Source organism: Orycteropus afer, unplaced genomic scaffold, assembly GCF_000298275.1.
Source record: "Orycteropus afer afer isolate SDZICR_OR568_19922 unplaced genomic scaffold, OryAfe1.0 scaffold00125, whole genome shotgun sequence".
Classification (NCBI taxonomy): Eukaryota; Metazoa; Chordata; class Mammalia; order Tubulidentata; family Orycteropodidae; genus Orycteropus; species Orycteropus afer.
The window spans coordinates 1,609,988-1,616,234 of NW_006921712.1; positions in this window are offsets into that span (position 1 = coordinate 1,609,988).

Below are 6,247 nucleotides of genomic sequence, written 5' to 3' on the forward strand. Positions count from 1 at the left end.
ACAGTCCCACCAGCAGTGTATGAGAGTCCCAATCTCTCCACAACCTCGCCAGCATTTGTTATTTTCTGTCTTGTTGAACTTTGCTACTAGTCTCAGCCATTTCTGAACACTAAAACTCTCCTGTAAAAGGGATGCCTTGTTCCTCCGAGGTTTCTCATTCATTTCTTTTTTCATTTATTCAAGCACTCACCTGTCATAAAGCTCCTGCTTTAATGCCAGACACTGGGCTAGATAGGGATGCTATACCAATGACCATGATACAGGCTCTGAATGCATTTCCTAAACAAGAGCCAATTTTACATTTTTAGCAGTGATGGTCTCATTGGAACAAGTCTATAGTTCCTCCATGTTGTTATTTTGAAAGGAGTCAAAAATCTTGCAGTATGCGTACTGGTACTGTTATGAAAATACACACACATACATATAACTCTTACATATACTGTCCCACAGACAGTGGACACATTGCTGATGTCCTAGGTAGTAACACATCTCTGGGTATACTCTTGTTACTGGAGAAGCAAATTTCAATACTTGACTTCCAATGTATCTGAAGTTAATTTTCCAATGTGTAGCTCAGCCTGCTCCCTCAGTCACTGTGCTGGGCCCGTCAGACCCTGCTGGTGTCCATGTCAGTACACACAGCTCCTGTTTCAACAAGCCACAGCACTACCACATTTTTTATGCTACTTTCATGCTTGTGTGCAGCATTCCTGTGGCTCCCTTTGACAATGCTCAGACTCTCCTCTTTTAATAATTACTGGGAAAACTCATCCAGTGGAAGACTTACCAGCAGGATTTGTTCATATTCTAAGCACTTCTTCAGCCTCATCATGTGCAACTCCTATCTCATTGACTTCTTTCAGTTTGCAAATACCTTGATGGGAGAGACAGGCTAGTAAGATGTCTCCACAATTTTTTACTCTCCCAACTTATATTTATCTTCAGCTTCAGGTATTCATAAAGCCACACATCTTCACCCCTACAACTGCCATGGACCTCCAAACATTGTAAGTTTCCTTTGTTTTAAGCTCCCATTGCTCCCATTCATCACACTTGGGCTTTGCTTGTTGTGTGTCATTCTTCTTCATGTTTGTTTATTTCTAAATGTCTGGAATCTTCTGATTAGAATTTATGGGCTAGTTGGCATTTTATTTTTTCTCTACTTCATCTTCCAAGGCTGACCATCTACCAGTCATTTACAGGGCATGCCATTATTCTTTCAATGCAATGGGGATATCATGAGTTCAATACAAACAGACAGGATTTCTGTTTTCAAGGATTTTCAAGGAGATAGACCTGGAATAAACAAATAAAATTTACTCCAACCTGAGATAATGTTCTGATAGAAAGAGAGAAGGTCCATTGCCCGTGACTGAGGAAATGAAGGGGTAAGGAACAATTTACCTGAGGAAGTACAGTGTGGCTGAGCGCTAAAGGGTAAGTGGGCAGTGAAGCCGGCAAAAAACTGGGGGAAGAGTTTTTCCAACAGAAATAATAGCAGGTGCAATGACCTGAGGCACAAAAGAACATTTTTTAAGAATTATAAGCTCAGTGTGGCTGGATCAGAGAGCATGCAAGGGAAAGTGGTGTGAAATAAAATATACTCTGATGCAGACTTATTGAGTATTTGTTCTTTCACTGACTGGAAGCTCCATAAGGGCTTCCCATGTAACCAGGACTTTATTACTACAAACTTGAATAAATAAATGATCAAAATAGTAGCATAATGCCTCCTGGCACAACTGTCAGGAAAAGCAAATGATGAGTATAAAATCATAGCTCTACATGGCACATAAGGAGCTCTAGAGATGTAGTGGGTAAGACATTTGACTGCTAACCAGAGCAGGGGCTCAAACCCACCAGCTGCTCTGTGGGAGGAAGGTGAGGCAATCTACTTCCATAAAGCCTTAGAAACACAATGGGGTCACTATGAGTTGGCATCAACTCAGTGGCAGGTTTTTGTTTCTTTCTTTCTTTCTTTGTGGCACATAGTAATTGCTCTATAGATGGTAGTTGTTGTTATTGCTTCTCTTGCTGTCCTGGAGCAAATCCGAGTCTGTGCTTGGAGTCACCTTGATTAGGAAATGCCACCTTCCACTGTGTGGCCAGTGGGCTGACTGCAGTTCCAAAAGCCACGTCAGACCACTTGTCTACTAGTAACTTCGGTACATGGGCTCTGAAGTTACTGTGACTGGGAGCTCTGGTGGCATAGAGCCTAAGGCATTTGACTGCTAACCAGAAGGCTGGGGTTCAAACCCACCAGCCACTCCTCGGAAGGAAGATACTGCCTCGGAAACCCAAGGAGGGGTCGTTATGAGTCGGATCCAATTTCATAGCAGTGAGTTCGTTTTTTGTATAGTTTATTTAAATGTGCATGTTATATATATATATATATATACACACACACACACACACACATATACACATGCATACATATGTGTGTATAAAAATATGCATATATTTAGTTTACTTAAATATACAGCCATGTAACCACACCTAGATCTGTCTTGATTTTTCATCACCCCAGCCCCCTTTTCAAATCTCTTTTCTCTTTTCTTTTACTTTCATTTTATTCATCTTGCTGTATAGGATATTTTTGAAAGATGTTTCAAGTAATTTTGGGGAAACAATCAGTATATATATAAATTAAATAAATAAACACTGTGATTTATGCATTTTACTGTATGTAAATTATATATCAATTAAAAAATGAGGAAGGAAGACTTGCTGCCCGTAAAGATATATGTTGTTGTTGTTGTTATTTGCTGTCGAGTCGGCACCGACTCATAGCGACCCCTCCTTGGGTTTCTGAGGCAGTATCACTACGGAAGTAGGATTGCCCAGCCTGAGTTTTATAATTGAGCTCAAATTTGCTTCTTGTAATCAAAGAAGGATAAAATAAGTTACACAACTGTCAAGATCCAAAAGAAGCACTCTGAGAAGTGAAACATTTTCTCCACCTACAATTAGAAAAAAAAAGGCCTCTCCTCGGGCAATATATAGGAGACACTGAATAAGGTAAGAAGGAACGTCTGTGAAAACAGACTTGTGGCACATGCAGAACTGTGATCCATAGGCTTGGGCTTAATAAATGGCAACAGTAGAATAGTAAAATGCAACTCAAGGAAGATCTCCTATGAAAGATAAGATAGATCTGATTCCAGATATTCGTAGTCCAACTTGATCTCAGTCCAGAACCTGGATTACTATTTGTAGCTGAGAGAGAGTTTATCTTTGAGATTATCTTCTCTAAAGAGTTTTTTTTTCCAACTAGAAATTTCCATCTACATAAGGTAACACTAACGCCCCACTCAACCCCCTTTATCTCATGCCCATCCACCAAAAAACAAAAACAAAACAAAACCTGAGCCTGTGCTTACTGGCCACCTTATTATAAAGTGGCATCCAAAGTTTGCCTATAACTATGGATGAATCCTGAAAACAATATGTTAGTTAAAAATACCTCATTTCTGATTAGTAGGTTTTCTTAACCATCAAGATTAGTACACAAAGAAAGAGGAATTGAACTAACCAGTCCAACCTGAGGAGTTTTAAAATAAACAGGACATTTTAACTCAACTCTAAAGCCACTTTTCATAAACATCATGAAATATATTCATGGATTCAATGTGTTTATACTTTGAAAATCCAATTTACAAACATATTACCCTGCATAAGTAGATGAGCAGTACAATCCAATTTTTAAAAGGTAATTTTTCAAACTAACAAGGCATGTGCCCAAGTAAATATGATATTTCTATGAGACTAATTTCTGAAATATTAAATATGTTGACTTAGCCTTAAAACATTGCTGCTTGGCTCACAGGTTTGGCTTTCTCTTCAGACCAAATTGTTGAAGAATTGCCAGTATTTTCAAAGTTAAAATAACAAACCAGAATCTCATAAATGTTAGAACTGGAAGGAAACTAAAGATACCATCAAGTACAAACTCTTACTTGAAAGCAACATTTTTTGCTTGAAAGGAGCTCTGGGCCTTGATGGCACAAGTCAGGGTTCCTGGCTTTGGAGTCTGTAGCCCCAAGTTTGCATCATGGTGCCATCCCTTACCAATGCACATCTCTAAAGGAGGGTAATAGAGGACCTATGTCTTAGAGATGCAGTGAAATAATGCATTTAAGAACATAACATGGAGACTGTTGTTAGCTGCCCCCACATCAACCTCAACTAATGGCAACTTGAGGCACAGCAAAATGAAACACTGCCTCGTCATGCATCATCTTTATGGTAAATTGTGGATTGAACAGTTATGATCCATTGAGTTTTCCTTGGCTAATTTTCAGAAGGAAATTGCCAGCTTTTTCTTCATAGTTTGTCTTAGCATAGCAGCTCTGCTGAAACCTGCAATCATCATAGCAATACACAAGTCTATACTGATGGATGGGTGGTGGCTGTGCTCAGGAAGTGCAATGGGCAGAAATCAAACTTGGTCTCCATCATGGGAGGTTAGAATTATACCACTGAACTAGCTCTGGCCCCAAGGTAGAACCTAATAGCAAGTGTTGTTGTTGTTGCTGTTATGTGCCGTTGAGCATAGTGACCCCTCCTTGGATTGCCGAGGCAGTATCACTACAGAAGTAGATTGCCCAACCTTCCTTCCGAGGAGTGGCTGGTAAATTACCACTAAAAGTCTGTTCTACCTCACTTCACTGTACTTCTACCAAAACCTAGGTCTCCTGACCCCAAGGTCAGGGATTAGTTTTCACAAAGAATGTGAAGCTGTGCTAAGTACAAAGGAATGATATTAATAGTCAACATAACTGAACATGCATTACTTTGTTTCCTGCATTGTTATGATGTAAGTTTTTCAAATGTTTTATCTCATTTAATACACATAGCTATGCTCATGAGGTTTTGTTAGTTGTTAGGTGCTGTTAAGTCATCTCCACCTCACAGCAATCCCATGTACAACAGAAGGAAACACTGCCCAGTCCTGTGCCAGCCTCACAATCCCTGCTATACCTGAACGCATCATTGCAGCCACTGTGTCAATCCATCTCATTGAGGTCTTTCTCCGTGCTGGCTGACCCTCCACTTTACCAAGCATGATATCCTCCTCCAGGGAATGGTCCCTTCTGACATGATCAAAGTAGGTGAGACAAAGTCTGGCTATTCTCACTTCCAAGGAGCATTCCAGCTGCACTTCTTCCAGGACAGATTTGTTAGTTCTTCTGGCAGTCCATGATACTTTCCAAATTCTTCACCAACACCACAACTCAAAAACATCAAGTCTTCCTCAGTCTTCTTTATTCATTGTCTAGCTTTCAGATGCATATGAGGTGATTGAAAATACCATGACTGGGGTTAGGTTCACCTTAGTCTTCAAAGAGACATCCTTGCTTTTCACCACTTTAAAGAGGTCTTTTGCAACAAATTTGCCCAGTGCAATATGTCATCTGATGTCTTGACTGCTGTTTCCATGGGTGTTGATTGTGGAACCAAGTAATATGAAATTTTTGACAACTTCAATCTTTTCTCCATTTATCGAGATGCTGCTTATTGGTCCAGCTGTGAGGCTTTTTGTTTTCTTTATGTTGAGATGTAATGCATACTGCAGATTGTAGTCTTTAATCTTCATCAGTAAGTGCTTTAAGTGATCTTCACTTTCAGCAAGCAAAATTGTATCATTGTTATTGCAGGTTGTTAATGAGTCTTCTTCTAATCCTGATGGCATGGTCCTCTTCATACAGTTGAGCTTCTTGGATTATTTGCTCAGCATATACATTGAATAAGTGTGGCTAAAGGACACAAACCTGACACACTACCTTCGCAATTTTAAATGATGCAGTATTCCCTTGTTCTGTTCAAACAACAGCCTCCTGGTCTATGTTACAGGTTCCTCATGAGTACAGTTAAGTGTTCTCAAATTCACATTCTTTTCAATGTTACCCATAATTTGTTCTGATCCACACAATTGAATGCTTTTCATAGTCAACAAAACATAAGTAAACATCTTTTGGTATTCTTTGCTTTCAGCCATGATCCATCCGACATCAGCAATGATATGCCTCGTTACACATCCTCTTCTGAATCCAGCTTGCATTTCTGGAAGTTCTCTGTCAATATAGTGCTACAACCATTTTTGAATTTTCTTCAGAAAGGTTTTACTTGTGTGTGATATTAATGATATTGTTCAATAATTTCTACATTCTGTGGAATCACTTTTCTTTGGAATGGACACAAATATGGATCTCTTCCAGTCAGTTGGCCAGATAGCTGTCTTCCAAAT